The sequence below is a fragment of the Manihot esculenta genome, chromosome 8 (assembly GCF_001659605.2).
Source record: "Manihot esculenta cultivar AM560-2 chromosome 8, M.esculenta_v8, whole genome shotgun sequence".
Classification (NCBI taxonomy): domain Eukaryota; kingdom Viridiplantae; phylum Streptophyta; class Magnoliopsida; order Malpighiales; family Euphorbiaceae; genus Manihot; species Manihot esculenta.
The window spans coordinates 25,349,548-25,374,589 of NC_035168.2; the positions used below are offsets into that span (position 1 = coordinate 25,349,548).

At 38.1% G+C, this 25,042-nt stretch overlaps 1 long non-coding RNA gene across 13 annotated transcripts in view; it reads left to right on the forward strand.

Annotated features, from left to right (window-relative positions):
* Window positions 1-22,246, forward strand: part of LOC110621141 — a 36,773-nt gene extending 14,527 nt beyond the window's left edge. For 2 of the 13 annotated variants that reach the window (XR_006351656.1, XR_006351652.1), the window contains one exon: window positions 3,767-6,753. This is a non-coding gene — a long non-coding RNA (uncharacterized LOC110621141). Of the gene's footprint in view, window positions 1-2,210; window positions 2,390-3,766; window positions 6,754-13,519; window positions 13,592-21,003; window positions 21,076-21,571 lie in introns of those variants that run through there. The other 11 variants (XR_006351662.1, XR_006351654.1, XR_006351661.1 and 8 more) reach the window with 11 other exon arrangements.
* The last annotated feature ends 2,796 nt before the right edge of the window (window positions 22,247-25,042 follow it).

A 25,042-nucleotide genomic window follows, 5' to 3' on the forward strand; every position in this document is an offset into this window, starting at 1 on the left:
ATCACTATAAGGTAGTTCAGCTTTCCAACCAACCTCCTATACTGGATCATCATAAGGGTCTCCTTCATCCTCTATAAGACATATATTAGGAATCATTGGTGTGCTACATGGTTTAGCTCCAATCTTCTTAGTTTCTGCAAGTAAGTCAAGGACATACCTCCTTTGAGACCGGAAAATTCCCTTTTACTCCTTAAGACTTCGACTCCTAAGAAATACTTAAGCTGACCCAAGTCTTTGGTATGAAAACTCGCATGCAAGTAGTTTTTGAGAGAAGAGATCCCTATACTATCATTCCCTAACTGTTGAATCCCACATCGGTTGTGGAAAGGGGTAATGTGCCCCTTATATGGTGATACGGATCCAATAGGGCAAATTTCTAACAATGGTGTGGAGCAAACTTATGTCATTCAAATGGATCTAAAAGGAGTTCAAAATCATATTCATATGATCCATATATATTTGGGGCGTGCTTCAACTCATATGGGACAGATTTGGTGCAACACTTGCAATCATAGGCTTAGGGAGCCTAATCAAACCTATGGGCTAAAACTACACAAAGGGAAGCCTAAAGTGAAGATCAAGTAAGGCTTTGGTGAAGATTCAGCTTTGTTATGATGGGCTTGCTATATTTTTATTATTTAACACTTGTTTTATTTTAGCTTTGTTTGGGCTTGTATTCTGGCCATATTTTATCTTTTAAGTTTTAGAGTGTTGGGTCATGTTTTGGGCTTATGTTTTAATACTTATGTGTTATTTTAGTGTGTGATTGGGCTTGAGCCTTATGTGTTTAAGTCAGGTCCAAGAAGAGTGTCTTAGAGTTTTATTTGTTTTTCTCCTTACTATATAAGGATAAGAAACAATTGTAAGAGGCAGCTTTTAATCAAAATTTCAGAATTCTTTTCATGCCTTTGGCGTGTATTGCTGTAAGTGAGAGTGAGGATTTGCTTTCATCAATTGCACCAGGAATCTTGACTAACTTATCAATTATTCGTTATGGCGTTTGTCGGATTCTCATCTAAATCCTTCAATCATTGGTGTTTCAGCTTCTCTAGGTTTAGGGTGCCATAGGAGGTGGGTTTATCAAATTTTTGGATTCCGTATCTACTTGTGCGTGTGGGTTTGAGGCTTGTGCCATAGGGTTTCGCGTCAGTCCCAATGTCAAACTTGTTCCTGAACAGGGGGAGCCACTTAAAGATCCTGCTATATATAGAAGATTGGTCGGCAAGCTCAATTATCTCACTATCACACGACCAGATATTTCCTTTGCTGTAAGTGTGGTTAGTCAATTTCTTCAAACTCCATACAGTAGTCACTGGGATGCAGTCATTCGCATTCTTAGATACATCAAAGGAGCTCCAGGACAAGGTCTACTCTATAAGGACAAGGGTCACTCACAAATTGTTAGCTATTCTGATGCAGACTGGGCAGGTTCTCCTTCAGATAGACGATCTACTTCAGGATATTTGACCATGTTGCAGATTTGAGGACAAATCTTTTCAAAGGAGGGAATGATATGAACCAGCAACCACAATCACATGAGAATCAAGGAAGCAAGGATCCATTGGTGCTCCCTAGTGGACTAGTGACAAGGAGCAAAGCTAAGAAGCTTGAAGTAGCTATGAACTTACACATTCAAGAACAAGTAACACAAGAATTGACCGAGCTTGCCATTGGCAAATGTCTCGCGAAGCTTGAAGACACACCTAAGCTACTCACCTTGCTTAAGGTGTGTAATGGAGATAGCACTGTCTAATTTATTTGGCATTGTTATGATGGGCTTGCTATATTTTATTATTTAAACACTTGTTTTATTTTAGTTTTGTTTGGACTTGTATTCTGGCCATATTTTATCTTTTAAGTTTTAGAGTGTTGGGCCATGTTTTGGGCTTATGTTTTAATATTTATGTATTTGATGTGTTATTTTAGCATGTGATTGGGCTTGGGCCTTGTGTGTAGTTCGGCCAGATCTAAAAAGAATGTCTTAGGGTTTTATTTTCTCTTCTTACTATATAAGGATAAGAAACACTTGTAAAAAGGAGCTTTGAATCTAAATTTTCAGAATTCTTTTCATACCTTTGGCGTGTATTGCTTTGAGTGAGAGTGAAGATTTGCTTTCATCAATTGCACCAAAAATCTTGGCTAACTTATGAACTATTCAATGTGGCGTTTATCGGATTCTCATCTAAATTCTTCATTCATTGGTGTTTCAGATTCTCTAAGTGTGAGATGCCATAGGAGGTGAGTTTATCAAATTTTTGGATTTCATATCTACTTGTGCGTGTGGGTTTGAGGCTTGTGCCATAGGGTTCCACGTCAATAAGGAATTGCATGAGATGATCTACATTATGGATTTTTGTCGTGAGCTTCTCAGATCCACAGTTGCATAGAGGTATTGACACAATATTGGGTAATTCGTCCCAAAGTTCTTTTAATTTGCTATAGTATGCTGTCACTAAGAGATTTTCTTGTGAGATCGATGTTATCCGCTTGATTTGATAAATCATTGGTCCGTTGCTCTTGCCGTACCTCCCTCCCAACTTGATCTAGAGTTCTCTAGTATTAGTAATGTAGAGAAAGCTTCCAACCAACTCTTGCGAAATAGAGTTTAAAATCCATGATGTTACCATGTAATCGCATCTTTTCCACCTATCAGTCGATTCAGTCCCCATATCTGTCTTCTGGTACAGTTGTTTTTCCTTCCACGAATTCAAGCTTGTTTTTTGCTCCAAGCGCTATTTTCATCGCTTGATTTCAGCTTCTCCAATTAGCTCCATTTAACTGAACGGAGACAAGAAACATTGCCGGATTGTCAGTTCTGTAGTGCCAAAGTATGGTCGTTCTTCTAGAATTTTAATTTTCAGAATCAGGACAATAAAAATTTATCTCTAATTTATAATCTAGCAGAAAGTATAGAGAAGAGAAGGAATAAAGTATAAAATGGGAATATATTTCTTTGTAAAGATACAAACTATTTATACTGGAAAAAATGGTCATTGTAAGCGGTTATAAAAGTCTTGAGATAATATAATAAAATCATAACGGTCAGATTTAATATTAGATTTAAATATCAAATCTGCAACAGTAAAAAAATCTCACAAATAAAATTTTCAACAACCATAAAATATTTAACGACATAAAATCTTCAATGACCACAAAATCTTTTGAAATCTAAATTTATTTTACAACAATCAATGTAACTTTGGTGATTTCTTTTGTCGGAACTGGTTGGCTTCATGCCCTGGTAGAGCTGCCCTCTTCCACTGTTTAGATCTAGGAAGGTTTTCGAGGTAAGAGAAGAAAAGAAAAAAAAACAAAGAGAAAGAAAAACTTTTAAAATACCTGATACCATCTTGAACCGATGAAATACTGTATTTCTTATTAGAAAAGTATATTGGGAGTATGTACAGGGCCACCTATATATATAGTGTTCAGATATTAAAAAATCTACATGAAGCTACTAGAACTTACTACTGCCAGCAGAATTAATTACTAATTGAACCAGACTAATTATTTAACTATGCATGCTAACAATGTATGCCGTAGTTAAAACTTTATGGTTCTCTGAGATATTTATAAATTTGGGAGTTTTTTTTTTTTGCAACATTATGGTATCTTTAAGACTAGCTCCAAGTCATCAGTGTACTTGTGAAGAATCCATATCTCCTTTGAATTGGCTTATCAATTTGTCAATGGACGTGATTGTTTTGATTAATAAAAATAGTTCTTAGCTTTGCTAATTCTGCTTGTGTGTTATATCTCCTTTCAGTTGGTGGTCTGATGCCTCTCCTTGGTTACCTAAATAATTCCCATGCCAGCATTTGGGCAAAGGTTGCAGATGTTTTAACCACCATTGTCCAGGATGATCCCCGTAGTCAGCAATAGGGTATGGAAGCAAATGGCTTAGAACCTCTTCTTTCTAATTTCACATCAGACCCAGATATGACTGTTTGAACCAAAGTCTTGGGGCAATTTCCTGTAAGTGCTGCTTCTTTGGCTTTATATTGATCATGGTTGTTTGAAAGCTTGCATAGTGCACACGGGTTACCTTTTCCCTGCATTCCTGGCTTGGAACTTTGAAAAGATATTGAAATGAGTTATTTGTTGATAATTCTCAACTTTAATCCGTCACAACAAGCCACATATTACGGCATTTCATCTGAAAACAGTTATGCGGGCGTGAGAGATGTTTTGGGTTCTGAGAGTGTGAGACTCCAAAGGTACTCCTGGATTGATATTTAGTTATTCTGTCTTTAGTATTCTGGTTTGGTGACAATTATATGGTTCTTGTTGTTGGAAAACAAAATAAAAGAACTTCTAATTTGGCTGAAAAAGATGCTTGTGATGAGAAATTACAAGCCTATTGATGGTGTTGGTAGTTTTTTCAATTATTTCTCTGATATAATCAACCTTTTTTATTTTAGGAAAGCTCTCAACTTGATCCTTTACCTACTACATGAGAATAGTTCAGATTGTAGTGTAGTGAGAAAGCTACGGTTCCTAGGCATATTATTGCACCTTGCATCAAGTGAAGATGCTGAAGCATGAGAGGTAGTCCTCCGGGGCCTTCTTGAGCTTGCTTGATATAAGAAAGGTGGAAATGATGGCGGATTATGGGAAGAAGTGAGGAAGTGAAGCAACTGCTTGAATAACAGATTAAGGGCATCAGCTTGAGGCTGCTAGAGAGGAGAGACAACTGGTAGACTCCCTCTGGAATGCGCATTTTAATGAACCATCATCTCTGTGTGAGATGGGGCTGCTTGTTATCCCTGAAAAAGATACCTTACCACTTAATGTTGCCAGCAACATTTTGAACGTCCTCTCAGAGGTTGGGCTGCAAGGTGACAATTCTAGGACTGACAAGAAACAGGCTCCCCTATTATTGGGTGCCGTATCGGAGTCTGCAAATGCCCAGGTAACTTCAAGCGCTGAAGTCAATGTTCACTACCACCATATTTTAGCCAAGGGGTCGAAATCGGTTGCAATTGAATGCTTTTAGAGACTAAATTAATTTCCCGTCGCAAATTATAAACTTTCAGGGACGGGCAAAATTCCCTTCGCTATTAGCCAAAGAGCCCGTCCCAGTTTAGTCCAGCAAACCCGTGTTTTACATTGTATTTGGCGCTGGCTCCAATATTAAAAAAAAAAAAAGAAATTCTGCTCATAAAAATTAACAAAAGCAGCATCCATTTAGAAAGACAAAAAAAAGTTGGGAAAAGGACTTAGGGATCTCGAAGAAATCCTCGTAACTTTATTTTTTTATTCTGAATCTTCAAACAAGAAATCAATAGCAGTTACTGGGTGCCTGATCTGCAAATTTTTCTGCCGCAAATCTGATTGCAAAGGCTCGATGAAATTAGTGTGATTGGGTTGCAGATCGATGATAGCGTGTGCTTCCAAAGGTGAGACAATCTGCTGCCTCCATTTCTTCCCCTATATCTTGCTAAGGTGAGATGATTCTGGGTGCAAGAAGCTAAGATTAATTAGCTTTTAAATGGTGTTTGGGTGTTACTGATTTGGGAGTTGAATTGATTGCTATCAAATGTGAGGAGATTCGGAGTTTGGATCTCTCTTATTTGCACCGAGAGTCTGTTTTAGCATTTAGCTTCACTTATGAGTTGTTATATCTATGAATTTGGTTATGCATTTGTCTAATTTTTTACCAAACATGAGTTAATTTGATGGTTTCATCAATCAATTTGATTTTTTTTTCCTACCACAGTTCTCATTTAAAAGGTTCAGTTTTTTTTTTTTGGTTAATCATACTTTATGGTTAGTAAAATTTATTGCATTAATCATACTTTTAGTGCTGCAGTTTATTATGTATGGCAAGAAAGAAATAACATAATAAAGACAATGAAAAGCAAGTTGTGCAGAGAGTTATCTGGTGTGTTATAATGAACTTTGGCAAACTCTTGTGGATCAGTGGACTGGAGCAAATGGGTATGAGATATAGGCATAGTCTCTGCTGGTGCTTGTTTGTGTCTGGGCTTTCCCAGTATGTTTGTTGTGCTGCTGTTTTTTGATGATGCAGATTACTCTGAAGCTGCCTTTTTGCAACTTGTCAGTCTACAAGGTTGCTGTGGCGTAAGGTGTGGCTATAATAATGATATGCTCCATGTTTCCTTGTTGTTTTTAAAGGCTTTTGCATGTTGAAATGCAATTTGTGGTGCCACCTCTAGTATGCTGAATGTTGGAAAGATGCAGTTATATAATGGAAGTAGCATGTTTGGCCTGCTGTCATGATTAGTAAGGTGTGTTTACTGTGCTTTAATTGGAAAATAGGCTATGCGAGACTTCCTTTGACGCTTTAAATATGGATTGCCTATGTGCAATGACTTACTGGTTGACTTCTTGAAGGTTTAATGTGATACTCCTAGTAGTTGTGGGATGCAATGGATGAATGGGTGCAGGTCCTGGTTTCGAATCCTTGGATTTGTTTACATGCTGTCACTGGTTGATGTGAGTGAACATGGAATGTTTTTTTGCTTTTGCTGCAGAATTAGCAGGTAGAGGTAACAGATCGTTGGCTGCAGATATATATATATATACATTGATTCTGGGTATAGCTCTTCATATGTTTCTCTGGGGGTTAGTGTTGCTATTTGTAAATGGGTAAGGTTTTGTTTTTTTTGCTGGGATTTGTTACAGGTTAAAGTTGAGCTTTTGTTCTTTGGCAATAAATTTCATTTTTATTGACCATAAAAACAAATTATTACTTGTGAGTTGAATTTGTTGTGTAAATAGATGTTTACATATATGATGGTGTAATTTATATGTTAACTTTCTTGTTATATACGAGGAACTTTACATAAGCATTGGCTATATATCGGTGCTTCATAAACTCTGTTTCGACTTATTTAAAGTTAAAGTTTAATTTCTCCTAGAGGTATTATCTGATTTAAACTTAAATTTAATAATGCGGTTTTCAACTGTGCACAAGTGCAGCACAGCAAGTGCACTGCATAAGTCCAGCACTGCACAGCAAGTGCAGCGCACAAGTGCAGTGTAACAAGTGCAGCACTACCCAGCAAGTGCAGCACTGCACAGTGCCCAGTGCACAGCAAGTGCAGCACTGCACTTGCTGCACAAATCTGATGGCTTCACCTATATGATTTTGCTCGAATAAATGGATAGTTTTTGTCTCCTTACACTAATGTTTTTTAAATAATTTTGGGATGAATTTTTAATTCTATTCCAATTAAATTGATTTTTTTAAGGTTTGAATATTTATACACAAAGAATCAACCTAACTTAGAAATATTTACGATAAGAACAAATTTCTATAATCAAACCTAATTAGGATCTCAAAGATTCAAATCCTCCTAATTAGAAACCTTCTATATTAGTCAATACTTCCTTTCAAGTTGGTGTATAGATATCACATGTGCCTAACTTGCAAACCAAGGTATGATAGGTTTTATTGCTGAGTCATTTGATATAACTATTCATTGGAAGTCACATCAGCTAGCTATTCATTGAAAGTTACATGATCTAATTTCAAGACCATTTATTAACTTCTCTTTAGTGAAGTGTCGATCAATCTTTATGTGCTTCGTTTGATAATGTTGAACCGAATTGTGAGCTATACTGATGGCAGCTTTATTATTACAGTATAAGAGGAGTTTGTCCCTCTCCAACAGTTTCAATTTCTCTAACAATCTCTGCGACCATAGGAGTTTACAAACACCTTATGCCATTGCTCTATATTCTGCCTCAGCAATTGATTGAGTAACAAAACTTTGTTTTTTGCTTCTCCAAGTGACAAGATTTCCTCCCACAAGTGTGTAGTAACCACCAGTCGACCTTCTATTATCAAAGAATCTAGCCCAATTTGCATTTGTGAATGTGTGTATGCGGAGATAATCATGTTTAGAGCAGACTTTAAGTATCGCAAAAGGTGAAAAACAGCTTGCATGTGAGACTGAAGAATTTTGGGAAGAATTTTTTAATTCTATTCCTATTGAATTTCAATTTCTCTAACAATCTTTGTAACCATTATAGTTCACAAATACCTTGTGCTATTGCTCTATATTCCGCCTCAGAACTTGATCGGGTAACAACGCTTTGCTTTTTGCTTCTCCAAGTGACAAGATTTCCTCCCACAAGTGTGCAGTAACCACCAGTCAACCTTCTACCATCAAGGGATCCAGCCCAATTTGCATTTGTGAATACGTATATGCGGAGATTACCATGTTTAAAGCAGACTTCAAGTATCGCAAAAGGCAAAAAAATAGCTTGCATGTGAGACTGAAGAATTTTGGGAAAATTTTTTAATTCTATTCCAATTGAATTGATCTTTACAAGGTTTGAGTATTTATACACAAAAAATCAATCTAAATTAGGACTATTTACAATAAAAATAAAATCCCTTAAATTAAGCCTAATTAGGATTTCAAATATTTGAATCCTCCTAATTAGGAACCTTCTATATTGGTCAACACTCTCTCTCAAGTTGGTGCATAGATATCACACACATTCAACTTGCAAACCAAGGTGTGATAGGTGTTGTTGCTGAGCTCTTTGGTAAACACATCAGCTAGCTGTTCATCAGAAGTCACATGATTTAAACTTAAGACACCATTTATTAACTTTTCTTTAATGAAGTGTCGATCAATCTCTATGTGCTTCATTCGATCATGTTAAATCGGATTGTGAGATATACTGATGGCAGCTTTGTTGTTACAGTACAAGAGGAGTTTATCCCTCTCCAGTAGTTTTAATTCCTCCAACAATCTCTGCAACCATATGAGTTCACAAACACCTTGTGTCATGCCTCAGCGCTTGATCAAGCAATAACACTTTGCTTTTTGCTTTTCCAAGTGACAAGCTTTCCTTCTATAAGTGTACGGTAACCACTAATCGACCTTCTATCATCAAGGGATTCAACCCAATTTGCATCTATGAATACATGTATTCGAAGATGACCATGTTTAGAGAATAGAAGACCTTTTCTAGGAGTAGACTTCGAGTATTGCAAAATGTGAAAAACAGCTTGCATGTGAGACTCATGAGGATCATGTATAAACTAACTGACTAAGCTAACTGCCTATACTATGTTTGGTCGAGTATGCGAAAAATAACTCAATTTGCCTACCATCTTCTTATATTTATCAATATCCACTGATTCACCAATCCCCGTTTGTAGTTTGTGATTGGAAATTTCTGCTGGTTTGTAATCAAACATACCAGTTTCTTCTAAAAGATCTAGAATGTCTTTTCACTGAAAAATAAAGGTTCCCTTCTTTGACTTGGCAACCTCGATTCTTAGGAAATATTGCAGTTTTCCTAGATCTTTAATTTCGAACTCCTGACCTAAAAGCTTTTTCAGCCGAGTCATCTCTTCAGTGTCATCCCCTTTCATTACTATGTCATCAACATAAACTATAAGAAGAGTAATTTTACCCTTGTGATGTCTGATAAATAGGGTATGGTCAGCATTCCTCTGTTGATAGCCAAAGGAAATCATAATTCTGCTGAATCGATCAAATCAAGCTCTGGATAACTGCTTCAACCCATACAAAGTCTTCTTTAGTCTGTACACCTTTCTTTGTATTTTTTCATCAAAAAATCCAGGAGGTATTTCCATATACACTTCCTCCTCCAAGTCTCCGTGGAGGAATGCATTTTTCACATCAAATTGTTGTAGATTACAGTCAAGGTTGACAGCGCAAGATAGCAGTACTCTGATTGAGTTCAGTTTGGTAACAGGGGCAAATGTCTCCTGATAATCCACTCCATAGGTTTTAGTGTATCCTTTGGCCATTAGTCTAGTCTTGAATCTTTCAATTGATCTACTGCTTTATGTTTTATAGTGAATGCCCATTTGCAGGCAACAAGTTTCTTCCCAGGTGGAGGAGTGACAAGCTTCCATGTCTCATTTTTTGCCAGTGTTTTTATCTCTTCAATCATTGCTTTCTTCTATTTAAGATCTACAAGAGCTTCCTTCCAATCCTGTGGAATAGACACAGAGGAAAAGACTCTATAGGATGGAGACAAAAAATCATAAGAGAAAGTTATAAATAGAATACTTTGTGCAAGATCTAACTCATTTTCTTTGAGCAAGTAGTTTATTTAGATTATCAAAGGCTTAAGGTTTAGGAATGACTTACCAAATGGAGAAGAGGAAGATTCATGACACTAAATAGACTCCACAATGGCTTTTTCTTCTTCTGTTTTGTCTCTTCTTGAGTATCTCCTTAAATCTGGTTTATCCAAATCCTCAATTTGGTCACTAATAGTCTCCCCTATATAGTAATCTCCTCTAGAGTAAAACATTCTAGAGTTATAGGATTAGCAATCATCTCTTCTCTCTCATTGTCCTCCCCCTGAAGAGGTGATCGGGTAGTATTGAAGTAAGATTCAGTCTCTCTAAATGTAACATCCATACTGATAAAATATTTTCTAGATGGAGGGTGGTTATATTTGTAACCCTTCTATGTAAAAGAGTACCCAACAAACACACATTTAAAAGCCCTCGGATCAAGCTTCCCACCTGTCCTAATATGAACAAAACACAGTGTATTCAAACACCTTTGGTAGAACAGTATAAGCATTTTTTTTCCATGTAGTACCTCTAAAGGGCTTTTAAAGGCAAGAGTTTTGAGAGACATTGTATTAATGAGATAAGTTGCGACTAAGACTGTATCTCCCTAGTAGGTTTTTGGAAGATTCATGGTGAAAAGGAGAGATCGATCTACTTCCAAAAGGTGCCTATTTTTTCTTTCAGCAACAACATTTTGGGCACTAGTGTAAGGACAATTAGTTTGATGCAGTATCCCATTAGACTTCAAATAAGCAGAAAAACGTCCATCCATGTACTTTATTCCATTATCAGTTCTCAAAACTTTTATCTTAGCATCAAATTGAGTATAAACTATTTTGTGAAAGATTGAAAGTAAGAAAACACATCACTCTTTACCTTTATCAAATAAACCCAATCATACGAGTGCAACAATCAATAAAAGTAACAAACCAACGATTACAGATAGTGAGACCGTTTGAATAGGTCCTCAAAAATTAGAATAGATGGTCACAAAAGGGATCAGAATCCTATTGTTACTTGAGGGATAAGAGGTTCTTGTATGCTTAGTGTACTCACAAGCATCACAAACTAAAGAATCACACTGAACTTTGGAAAATAAATTAGGATAAAATTTCTCTAAAACAAAGAAGGATGAGTGTTCTAACCATCAATGCCACTGTATGATTTCCTTGTTGACATCCCAATTTCTTCCAAAAAGAGCCCAAGGTGAATTCAAACTCACATTCTTCTCCAACATATATAATTCATTATGCAGTCCACCATTTTTCCAGTTTGAAAGTCCTAAATAACATAATGGTCAGGAAAAAATTTAATTTTACAGTTAAGTGCTTTGGTGAAAGCACTAACAAATTAAATATTAACAGGAAAACGAGAAATATGAAGAATAGAGGATAGTTTGATATTTAGAGTACAAACAATAGAACTGGTTTCAGAGATAAGAGTGGAAAAACCATCTGCAATTCTGACAGTGTCTTTTTCTAAACATGAAAAATAATTAAGGAAGCTTTCGGAGGAGCCCATCATATGTCTATTTGTACCAAAATCAATAATTCATGGAGCAGAATTAAGAGACGAAACAAAAGTACTATCAGAAATCCTTACATTACTACACAAGTCACTGCCATTTTAAGAAAAAACAACATTTTTCTGTCAAAAACAGTGAAAAATTACTATTACTGAAGAAAGAATTATTGTTCACCGGTGAAAAGGTACGGATCCAGGCATATCAGAGGTGCGACTTGAAGATGAGTCTATCGGAAAGAATCACTACCGAAAAAAAAAATTGAAAAATGTCTCCCACATCGGAAAAAGGTGAACCAAGTCATAGGTCCACACAGGTCAGAGGCGCAACTTGAAGACGAGTTTTCTGGAAAGGATCGCATGAAAAAGACAACCGGAAAATGTTCCACATACTGGCGTGTGGGAAAGATGCAAAATCTTGCGATGCGTGTGGCTTCATGCGCATGACCATATGGCGACGGTGACGATGTGAATAGACCGAAAATTGGATGGGCTTTCCTTTCGGACGGGTGGTGTCGAATAACTCTCTTTATATAGTCGCCTAGAAACTTGACCTATTAGTTAATCCTAACTTTTTTGTGACAGGTTTGAAACTTATGCCAATTAAGGTAGCAAAACTCTGATACCATGAAGAATTTTGGGAGGAATTTTTTATTCTATTATAATTGAATTGATCTTTATAAAATTTGAGTATGTATACACAAAGAATCAACCTAAATTAGGAATATTTACAATAAGAATAAAATCCCTATAATTAAGCCTAATTAAGGTCCCAAAGATTCGAATCCTCCTAATTAGGAATATTTTATTGTAATACCCAGCTAGATTCCGGTGTCGAAATTCCAACCTTCCGACGGAATCTCCATTGGAACCCGAAATTTCGAAACTGGAATCTCTTTAGGAATGGTAAAATAAGGTTTTTATTAGATGAATTTTGAAAATTGAGGTTTTAAGAAAGAAAGAAAATAGTTTTGAAGAAAATAGTTTTGGGGGGAAAAATCAGGTTCGGCCACCGAAGGTGGTACCGCTACGGGACCTCCCCTTTCGGCCCCCGAAGGTGGTTTATCCAACCACCTATAAGAGGCCTTCAGCCCGAAAATGGGAGAGCTTTCTCTCCATTTTCGGGCAGAGGTAGGTCCATGCCCACCCATTGTGATTTTTGTTGTTTTTCCTTCAAATCTTTCAGAAAATTCACGAGTTTTCGTTTGTTTTTGAAGATTTGAGTTGAATTTAAGTTTTTAAACCTTGGAGACCTCCGGAGATTGTTTTTCTCTCATCTCTATGTTTGGGTTGCTGCTACCCTTAGATCTCCAAGAGGTAAGCCTAAATCCTTACTTTTATTATGTTTTAATCAAGTTTTAAGAAGGAGTAAAGGGTTAAAAATGCATGAAATGGTTAGATCTAAAGTTTTAGGGTTTGAGTTGGGTTTTTAATGAATGTTTGCTCTTATGAGTTTTGTTGTTTGTTGGGGTTTAGGCTAGTTTTTATGCCCCTTATGCTTGATGAGTGAGTATGCATGTTTTGAGGAGTTGGGTGTGAGGATTTGAGAGTTTTGGTGGCTATGTATATAGGGTAGAATCGGGTTCTGCTTTTCTGGAGAATCCAGGTTCGGCCGCCGAACCTGCTTGTGGAGGCAGCCTTTTGGCCGCCTAACCTGCCCCCAAAAGCATGGACTTTCGGATCTGTGAAGGGATTTAGGCCGCTGAACCTGTCCCCGAAGGTTGCTGACTTTCGGATCTGTGTGGAGTTTAGGCCGCCAAACCTACTCCCGAAAGTCCCTGACTTTCGGATCTGTGAGGGACCTTCGGCCGCCGAACCTGCCGCCGAAAGTCCCCTGCCAGCCTTCCTTTGCTTATTTTATGTGCATGTTTTGGTATGTTTAAAGGGGTTTTTGGGGAGTTGTTTAGAGTCATATAATAGTCATGTTTAGTCCCTCATTTGAGTTCATCTGTGTAGGATTGGACCTGGGAGACCATAGAGGCCTTCAGTGAGTTAGCTGCGTCAGTGTTAGGCGAGCGTCAGCCAAAGGTGAGTAGAACTGAACCGTCTTTTCAAAGTAATCAAACTTTTTATCATGTTCACGCATCACGAATGCCATGTTTATATTAGGATGCTTGTATTAGAATTCATGAATATGATGCATTACATAATTTATTGTTGATGTGGATAGATATTGGATGACCCACTAGCCCTCGAGATGTTATGATATGATATGATACGGAAAGACCAGGGCTTGCCCATTCTACGCCCCTAGCACGATGTAAGGGAAAGACCAGGGCTTGCCCATTCTACGCCCCTGGCATTATGGATATGTTATGTTATGTTTAAGCGAAAGTCCTGAGGAGCTCCGTCGAGGGCCGGGCACATTGGAATATGTAGAGGGTTACTGGTGACAAGTCCATCTTGATGTGAATTGTTTGTGTTGTGATGCATTTCATACGAACATATGTTTATTAAATTGTTTTTATGTTCTGCTCACTAGGCTCTTGTAGCTTATCCCTTTCCCCTAACCCCAGGTTTGCAGGATCAAAGATAGCATCGGGAAGTCGGCATAGTAGCTGGTATAGTTCTTGTAATAGTATAGTGTAGACATGTAAATTTTAATGGATCAGAATTGTGCTTGGCCCTAGTTTTCTTTTCCTTTGTAATCCTTGTTAACATGATCCTTATGTAAAAGTTTTTAATTATGAGTTACGTTTGAACCAACCTTGAGGCATGTGATGTTAACCATACTAGAGCATTTGTTGAGGGCTCTAGTATGGGTTTTATGTTTTCAGTATGATACATGTACAGGTTGAGCTTGGTTTCATGGAATGTTTAAGTTTTTGTGATGATGTATGATCATGTATGAGATTTTTATCAGGTACTAAGGATATATAATAGGCTTGCTACGGGTTCTGGCGACCTTAAGTCGATCTGAATCCTAGTGCCGGTAGCGGTCCAATTTTCGGGTCATTACAGGGTGGTATCAGAGCCCTAGGTTCATATGGTCAGACCTAGAAAGTGTTGGGCTCATAGATGTCATAGAAGGACAAGCATATTAGGAAAAATCATGTCCACTAGGATAGGATGTAGAGTCCTGTCTTGATGAAAGTATGATGATGTGTAATGCCATGACATTATGCATGTGCATTAATGATATGTTATGTATATGTTGTGGGTTCATGTGTGATCATATGGACCATATGATGCTAATATTTATGTGATATATGTTGTTTTTCAGAAGACAGGATGTGAGGCTCACGTCGATCTGCACGATTGACCGGAGTTCCACCTGAAAATGACGGCATGGATGCCCTTCCTCCTACTACTCCGTCAAGAGCACGGTCAAGTAGGACCAATAGAGGTGAAACGTCAAGGGACCCTAGAAGGTCTTTTGATGTAAACAGAAGGAGAACAGATCCGAGAAGGATGTCTGCGGATATTAGGGAAACAGTGGAGGATGATCAAAGAAGAGACGGAAGTCTGGGTGTGAGTTTCTCAGGAGAGGGTATGGGAGAATTTGAAGGAGGTGCTCAGGCCTCGGGTTTTGCTTACCCACCTCAGTACCACCCCTACCCATGGGGACCCGGGTATCCGATGGAAGGCCCATCAGATTTCTCTAGCTACCACCCGTACTCCTCACACATGCCCTATCCTCCCTATTACCCACCATACCCACCTTACCCCATGTTCTCACCTCCACCCTTTTATTACTAGAATCCAACAAATCCTAATTCAGGGAATGTTGTACCACCTCCTCCCCCAGCAGAACCAGAAATTTCTGAAACCCAACCATCCAAACCTAACCTATCAGCAGGGAGCAAGGTGAAAATGACGGACTATCTGAAGTTAGATGATCCTAAGTATAAAATAGGTGATGATCCGTTTGAGTATCTCAAGACGGTGAAAATGATAGCTGATGAGCTAGGGGCCAATGATAGCAGAGCCATTCAGATGGCGAGGTTCACTTTAAAATGCAAGAAGGCAAAGGAATGGTTCAAGAACTATGTGGACCCGAATCTGGATAGCATATCTTAGGAACAGTTTGCAAATGAGTTTGCAGGATGGGCTTTTCCAAACAATTCGAGGGAGTTGAAGGTGATAGAATTTGAGCAATTGAGGCAGACTGAAGACATGAGTGTGGATGAGTATACCGATAAGTTTCTGGAGTTGCTTCAGTTTGTGGGTCAGGCTTATGACACTGACTAGAAGAAGGCTAGGAGATATACCATGAGACTCCACTATAGGTACTCCTCCTTGATTTTAGCAGCAGAGAGAGAGAGCTTCCACACTATTGTGGATGCGGCGCGGAAAATGGAGGCTAGTGCCATCATTCAGGGGATAGTTAAGCAACAGGTGGCACAGTCCTCGGGTTCCAAAACCTCGGGTACAGGGAAATTTGATCTCTCCTCTCTGAGTGCAGCCGCCTCAGGAAGTAAAAAGTGGAATAGATCCACTAAGAAGCTGAAGAAGAACAAGTTCTGGAGCAGATTAAAGTCTGGTCTGGGAATGGGTGGTGGTTCCAGCTCTGGTTCGGACAGCTTTGATGTGTGAGGTGCGGTAAGCCGCACAAAGGGCTTTATCGGTTTGGGACTACAGCTTATTTCAGATGTGGACAGGAGGGGTACATGGCACGTGAGTGTCCCAATGCAGCTATAATGGCATAGTCCCAGCAGACAGCTTCTGGCAGCGTAGCTCAGCCAGCAGCTTTAGCCACATCTCAGGGCAGAGGGAGAGGTCGAGGGACAGGGACAACCTCTTCTTCAGCAGGTTCCTAAGGGGAAGGTCCTTCAGCTCCAGCATGGATCTTCACCATGACATAGCAGGAGGCCAACACATCGAACACGGTGGTGTCAGGTAAACTCACTATTGGGTGTTCTGATGTGTATGCTCTTATGGACCCTAGTGCCTCTCATTCTTTTGTTTCTCCAAGAGCCGTAGATAGTTTGGGTTTGATAGCTTCCGGGCTAGAGTGTCCTCTTTGGGTCAGTGGGCCCAAGTGTGATCCATCTGTGGCAGAGTCAGTCTGCCGGTTCAGTCTAGTCTTTGTTGAGGATAAATGCCTTCCAGCTGACCTTGTGGTTCTAGATTTGACTGATTTTGATGTCATTCTAAGGATGGATTGGCTCTCTACTCATGGTGCTACCTTGGACTGCAAAGACAAGGTAGTCAGGTTCAGAGAACAAGATGGATCAGAGGTCGTCTTTAGAGGAGACAAAATAGGTATGCCTAGAGGTTTGATATCTGCCCTACAGGCTCATAGGTTGCTTAGGAGGGGTTGTCAGAGGTTTCTTGTTCATGTTAGAGAGTTAAATGGTCAGGTTAGGGAACCAGCTTTAGTGCCAGTAGTCGGAGAGTTTCTCAACGTTTTCTCAGACGAGCTACCAGGTTTACCACCTGCTAAGGAGATAGAGTTTGAAATTGAAGTAATGCCAAGAATCAGACCCATCTCTATTCCTCCCTACAGGATGGCACCTGCAGAGTTAAAGGAGTTGAAAGAGCAGTTGCAAGAATTGGTAGATAAGGGTTTCATCCGACCTAGTACCTCACCTTGGGGTGCTCCGGTTTTGTTTGTGAAAAAGAAGGATGGATCCCTAAGGCTTTGTATCGACTACAGACAGTTGAGCAAAGTCACTACCAAGAACAAGTATCCGTTACCCAGGATCAATGATCTGTTTGACCAGCTAGCAGGAGCCGCTTGTTTTTCGAAGATAGATTTGAGATCCGGGTATCATCAACTGCGAGTTAGAGAGGAAGACGTACCCAAGACAGCTTTCAGGACCAGATATGGGCATTAGGAGTTCCTAGTGATGCCGTTCGGGTTAACCAATGCCCCCGCAGCATTCATGGATCTCATGAACAGAGTTTTTAGCTAGTTTCTAGATCACTTTGTTATTGTTTTCAGTGACGATATCTTGGTGTATTCCAGAAACGCAGAGGAGCATGTCCATCATCTGAGGATTGTGTTGCAGACCCTGAGGGAACACGGCATGTATGCCAAGTTCTCTAAATGTGAGTTCTGGTTGAGGAGTATCTCTTTCTTGGGGGCATGTAGTGTCAGAAAAGGGAATCTAGGTGGACCCTAAGAAAGTAGAAGCTGTAGCTAACTGGTTCAGACCCACTACAGTGACAGAGATTAAGAGCTTTTTGGGTTTGGCGGATTACTACAGGAGGTTTGTCCAAGACTTCTCTAAAATTGCCGCTCCTATGACCAAGTTGACCAAAAAGAATAAGAGGTTTGTTTGGTCAGAATAGTGTGAAAAAAGTTTTGAAGAGCTAAAGAGAAAACTGATGTCAACACCGGTGTTAGATCTGCCTATAAGTGATGAAGATTTCACAGTGTTTTGTGATGCATCCCGAGTGGGAATAGGTTGTGTTCTAATCCAAAATGAGAGGGTAATTGCTTATGCTTCTAGACAGTTGAAGAAGCACGAGTTGAATTATCCTACACACGATCTAGAGATGGCGGCTGTGATCTTTGCACTCAAGATGTGGAGGCATTATCTGTATGGGGTAAAATGTGAGATCTTTACAGATCATAAGAGTTTGCAATACATCTTGAGTCAGAAAGAGTTGAACCTGAGGCAAAGAAGATGGGTGGAACTGCTTAGTGACTATGATTGCAATATCCAGTATCATCCGGGTAAGGCAAATGTAGTAGCAGATGCCCTCAGCCGGAAATCACTTGGCAGTTTATCCCATATCTCAGTAGAGAGAAGACCGGTGGTGAGGGAATTTTATAGGCTCATTAATGAGGGTTTACAACTAGAGTTGTCTGCTACAGGTGCACTAGTGGCTCAGATGAGAGTGACACCCATGTTTCTGGAGTAAGTGGCGCAGAAACAGCATGAGGATCCTGAGTTGGTGAAAATAGCGAGAACTGTTCAGACGGGCAAGAATGGTGAGTTTAGATTCGACAACAAAGGGATCATCTGTTACGGAAACAAATTGTGTGTACCAGACGACGTAAGTTTGAAGGGAGACATTATGAGAGAAGCTCATAATGCTAGGTACAGTTTTCACCCTGGGGCCACCAAAATGTATCAGGATCTGAAGAGAGTTTATTGGTGTCAGCTATGAAGAGGGAAGTGGCGCAGTTTGTGTCCGCTTGCGAGATATGTCAGAGGGTGAAACTGGAACATTAGAAGCCAGCTGGGATGCTCAACCTACTACCAATTCCAGAGTGGAAATAGGAAAATGTAGCAATGGATTTTGTGGTGGGATTACCAGCAACGTCCAACAGACTAGACTCTATATGGGTAATAGTGGACAGATTGACCAAATCTGCTCACTTTATTCTTGTCAAGAGTGGTTACTCTATGGACAAATTGGCGCAGGTATATGTAGAAGAGATTGTTAGGCTGCATGGGGCTCCAGTATCAATAGTGTCAGATAGGGGACCCCAGTTTACCTCCAGGTTTTGGTGGAGTCTGCAAAATGCTATGGGCACAAGGCTAGACTTTAGCACTGCCTTCCACCCACAGACTGACGGACAGTTAGAGAGAACCATCCAAACGATAGAAGATATGTTAAGAATGTGTGTGCTAGACTTTGGCGGTTCTTGGAAGCAACATCTACCATTGGTGGAGTTAGCCTACGGGATGGCTCCTTATGAAGCTTTATATGGGAGGAAGTGCAGGTCACCCATCTGCTGGGAAGAAGTGGGAGAAAGGGCCTTAGCAGGGCCAGAGTTAGTAGAGATCACCAGCAGGGTAGTGCCTATTATTAGAGAGAGGATCAGAACAGCTGTGAGTAGACAAAAGAGTTATGCAGACATCCGCAGGAAACATGTAGTTTTCCAGGAGGGAGATATGGTGTTGCTTAAGATGTCTCCTATGAAGGGGGTGATTCATTTTGGGAAGAAAGGTAAACTAGCTTTAAGGTACATCGGACCCTTCGAAATTTTACAAAAGATTGAGAATGTATCTTACAAGTTAGATTTACCTGCTTCTATGAAGAGAATCATCCGGTTTTCCATGTTTCCATGTTACAAAAGTTCGTATCAGATCTAGGCAAGGTTCTTAATGAACCTGATGTAGAGATCCTAGAAGATCTCACTTATGTTGATCAGCTAGTGCGGATCATAAACACTCAAATCAGAAAGCTAAGGAACAAGGAAATCGCGATGGTGAAAGTCCTTTGGAATCACCACAACATGGAGGAGTGCACCTGGGAGACCCGGGAGTCCATGCTCCAGCAATATCCCTATCTCCTTTAAAGTAAGTATCTTATGTTTTCATGTGTGTTCTTAATGTTATGTTTGCTGTGTTGAACATTCAAGGATGAATGTTCTTAAGGGGGGAAGAATGCAATACCTGGCTAGACTTCGGCGTCGGAATTCCAACCTTTCGACGAAATCTCTGTTGGAACCCAGAATCTCGAAGCTGGAATCTCCTTAGGAAGGGTAAAATAAGGTTTTTATTAGATGAATTTTGAAAAATTTGAGGTTTTAAGAAAGAAAGAAAAGAGTTTTGAAGAAAATAGTTTTGGGGAGAAAAACCAGGTTCGGCCACCGAAGGTGGTGCCGTCACGGGACCTCCCCTTTCGGCGCCCAAAGGTGGTTTATCTAGCCACCTATAAGAGGCCTTCAGCCTGAAAATGAGAGAACTTTCTCTACATTTTCGGGTACAGGTAGGTCCATACCCACCCATTGTGATTTTTGTTTTTCCTTCAAATCTTTCAGAAAATTCACGAGTTTCCGTTTGTTTTTGAAGATTTGAGTTGAATATAAGTTTTTAAATCTTGGAGACCTCCGGAGATCATTTTTCTCTCATCTCCAAGTTTGGGTTGCTGCTACCCTTAGATCTCCAAGAGGTAAGCCTAGATCCTTACTTTTCTTATGTTTTAATCAAGTTTTAAGAAGGGGTAAAGGGTTAAAAATGCATAAAATGGTTAGATCTAAAGTTTTAGAGTTTGAGTTGGGTTTTTAATGAATGTTTGCTCTTATGAGTTTTTATTGTTGTTTGTTGGGGTTTAGGCTAGTTTTTATACCCCTTATGCTTGATGAGTGAGTATGCATGTTTTGAGGAGTTGGGTGTGAGGATTTAAGAGTTTTGGTGGCTATGTACATAGGGCAGAATCGGGTTCTGCCTTTCTGGAGAATCCAGGTTCGGCCGCCGAACCTGCTTGTGGAGGCAGCCTTTTGGCCGCCTAACCTGCCCCTAAAAGCATGGACTTTCAAATCTGTGAAGGGGTTTAGGCCGCCGAACCTGCCCCCGAAGGTTGTTGACTTTCGGATCTGTGTGGAGTTTAGGCCGCCGAACCTGCTTCCGAAAGTCCCTGACTTTCGGATCTGTGAGGGACCTTCGGCCGCCGAACCTGCCGCCGAAAGTCCCCTGCCCAGCCTTCCTTTGCTTGTTTTATGTGCATGTTTTGGTATGTTTAAAGGGGTTTTTGGGGAGTTGTTTAGAGTCATGTAATAGTCATGTTTGGTCCCTCATTTGACTCCATCTGTATAGGATCGGACCTGGGAGACCGTAAAGGCCTTCAGTGAGTTAGTTGCGTCAGTGTTAGGCGAGCGTCAACCAAAGGTGAGTAGAACTAAACTGTCTTTTCAAAGTAATCAAACTTTTTATCATGTTCACGCATCACGAATGCCATGTTTATATATATTAGAATGCTTGCATTAGAATTCACGAATATGATGCATTGCATAATTTACTGTTGATGTGAATGGATATTGGATGACTCACTAGCCCTCGAGATGTTATGATATGATATGATATGATATGGAAAGACCAGGACTTGCCCATTCTACGCCTCTGGCATGATGTAAGGGAAAGATTAGGGCTTGCCTATTCTACGCCTCTGGCGTTATGGATATGTTATATTATGTTTTAGCGAAAGTCCTGAGGAGCTCCGTCGAGGGCCGGACACATTGGAATATGTAGAGGGTTACTGGTGACAAGTCCATCTTGATGTGAATTGTTTGTGTTGTGACGCATTTCATACGAGCATATGTTTATTAAACTGTTTTTATGTTCTGCTCACTAGGCTCTTGTAGCTTATCCTTTCCCCTAACTCCAGGTTTGTAGGATCAAAGATAGCATCGGGAAGTCGGCATAGTAGCTGGTATAGTTCTTGTAATAGTATAGTGTGGACATGTAAATTTTAATGGATTAAAATTGTGCTTGGTCTTAGTTTTCTTTACCTTTGTAATTCCTGTTAACATGATCCTTATGTAAAAGTTTTTAATTATAAGTTATGTTTGAACCAAGTTTGAGGCATGTGATGTTAACCATACTAGAACATTTGTTGAGGGCTCTAGTATGGGTTTTATGTTTTCAGTATGATACATGTACAGGTTGAGTTTGGTTTCATGGAATGTTTAAGTTTTTGTGATGATGTATGATCATGTATGGGATTTTTATCAGGTACTCAGGATGTATAATAGGCTTGCTACGGATTCCGGCGACCTTAAGTCAATCTAAATCCTAGCGCCGGTAGCGGTTCGGTTTCCGGGTCGTTACATCTATATTGGTCAACAACTTTTATTTCAATAAGCTTCAAAAGTACTTTTCTTAATATTTTGTGCTATGGCCTTGAACTATAATTAGCCTTCTCTATATTGTAACAATTTGATTTTGGTTTTGTTATATTTTTTTATACCTAGATTGCTTGCAGTCTTGTGAATGTGAATAGCTGAATAGTTGTTCCATATTAATTATCAAATATTTGCAATTGTAGATTTCTTTCGCTGAATCTAATGATCATGCCTGGATAACTATTTGAACACACTTTTAGAGTGTCCTTACACCGGAGCATGCGATGAAGTGATTGCTAAAGATGAACATGGAATCTTGCAGTCCATTTTGTTAAAACTTGTTTATAATTTAAGGATTTGGACATCGTATTTGCTCTGGTATGATACTGAACTTTTCTCCTGCCAACCCCCTCAACTTTTTCTCATTGATGCATTATTTGTGCCACCAAATGCTGAGAAATTATATACAATACTTGATTGGTTTAAGTTTCATGGTTTTTGTGGCAATAGACCATAAAGGAATTTAGTGTTGAAGCATTAATTAGCAATTTCGATCAAATTATGCAGAAACATCTCTTACCTATGATTTTCATAGCTTCTCTTTTGTAATAGTTGCATTTCAGTAAATTTACCACTGATGGATTATACAGATAGAGAAAGTAGTTATTCTGATAAATCAAGATGTAAGGGATATCTAGAATTAATATGACTTGTACTAGTCTCTGTTAAGTCTCAATAATGCATTAACCAAAAACATTTGTTGATTGTAACTTCAATAGAGTGGGAATCTCACATTTATGGTAACATTATTCCTTTACAGATATATTAGTCTCATGTCTTTTTGGAATGGACTTCATTCATTGAATATATATATTATTGATTGTACAAGATACTGTTTTTGGATCAACTTGGTGTAACAACTATTTTCAAGTGCTGTATATGAAAATAGTTTATTATATTTACTCATTTTTCTTTATATTTTATATTACATGCAAAAATGAATAATAAAAAGTGATCATATTATATTACAGCTTATAACGGTTGAATTTTTTGTTGCAATTGCATAGGAATATAGCTTTCTGATTTTTAATTGCCAAGGTATATAGATTTGTGATTTTTGATTGCGAAGGTATTTTTGTAGTAATTATCTTTACAATATTTTTGAAATTGAAGTTTTAGCAACTGATACATATTTTCCTAAATATTAATTGTGATGGATTATCTTTTTCCACCTTTTAAATTTTCAGTAGCGAAGCCTATTGTGATGAGATAATTATGGTTACTAATTTTTGCAATGTAAATTTAATTTTTAGCGATCCAAATTCCATTCGCTAAAAGGCCATTTTCTTGTAATGGTCGATGAGCAGAATAGGCCAATGATAAATAACTGATGTAGCATTCTTATATGCTTGCTGAAGTTATGTAGTTCAGGCATTTTTTTAAGGGTAATTTATAGGGACATTCTTGAGATTTGGTAAAACTCACAAACTCATCATTCCCTAAATTTTATGCAACAACTTAGTCCTTAACTTTTATTTTTGTCTAACAAAATAGTCTCTCTGTTAAAAAAAAATAAAAAAATATCTTAACAGTGAGTTGACCATAGACTAATGAATATGCAATTTTATTGGTGAAAATAGTCTCCAAGTGGTGGAAAGAAGTTGAGACAATATGATTTATTCTTTTGAACATAGAAAACATAGACTCATGATAATTGTGGTAAAAAAACCAGATGCTTGGGTCCTTATCTTCTTCAATGGCACTGAGAAATTTCATTATTTGCACATAATGATCTATAACCCATTATAACCCACAAAAGAATTTTTAAACACAAATTGAGGGATCAAAAGCAAAAGAGATTTAGAAATTGAACTGAAAGAGAAAAATGAGTTGTACCTGCAGAGCTGATAGGGACATCAATGGTGCCTTTAAAAGAAGAACCAAGTAAAACACCAACAACGCATTTGTGAGTATCCTTAGCGACTCTATTGTAGCTATCAATGATACTCATGATAATCAGTGGGTGCACTATTACCTTCTCTAACGGTCTCGCCAATTTTTGCTACGTTTTTATTACATCTAATCTTGCTTCTGGTCGATAATTCAACTCTTTAAACTCAAATTTTTCAATACCCTTTTCTTTCTGCTTCTAATTTTCTGGATTTTAGAATATGAATTTTGGAATTTATTTGCTTCTTCAACAGAAAATTTTTTTCTATTCTGGTGTTTATTATATATAGCATGAATATTGAAGGGTATTTTCACCATTTGGAGAGTATTTTCACCAATAAAAATTACATATTCATTGGTCAATGGTCAATTTACGGTAAAATGTCTTTTTTTTCTTTTAACAGAGGGATAATTTTGTTAGATAAAAAATAAAAAATTAGAGACTAAACTGTTACACAAAGTTTAGTAAGGGACGAGTGTGTAGGTTTTATCAAACCTCAGATATCTCTATAAATTATCTTTTGTTTTTAATTGTTTGCAGAAGAGTTAATAAATTGGGTGATGTGTAAAAGATATTTTTTCTATTCTATTACTCCTAATTTGGTATGCATTTCTTTAAAGAGAAAAATTGAATTTATTAATAGAACTCAATTCATTTCTATTCATAAATGAATTCATTTATTTGAAATTAATTTAAATATAATAGAATTTAATTCAACTATTATATATTAAATAAATAATTAATAAATTTAAATTAATTTAGTTTACTCATCATTCTTATATAATTTTTTACCATTAAAAAATATAAATTAAGATTTTTTAAAAAAAATAACAAAATAATATAATAAATTTTTTAATATTAATTATAAATGCATTAAGTATTAATAGTTGATATTAAAATTTTATAAAGAGTAGCTGTTAATTAAAAAATAAAAAATAAATTTACAATTAAAACAAACAAAAAATATAAAGCATAAAAATAAAAATAAAAGAGTTCTCAAAATCTAATTAAGTAATTTTGATGTATATAGGTTTAATCATTGGTTGCAAAATTTTAATAATTT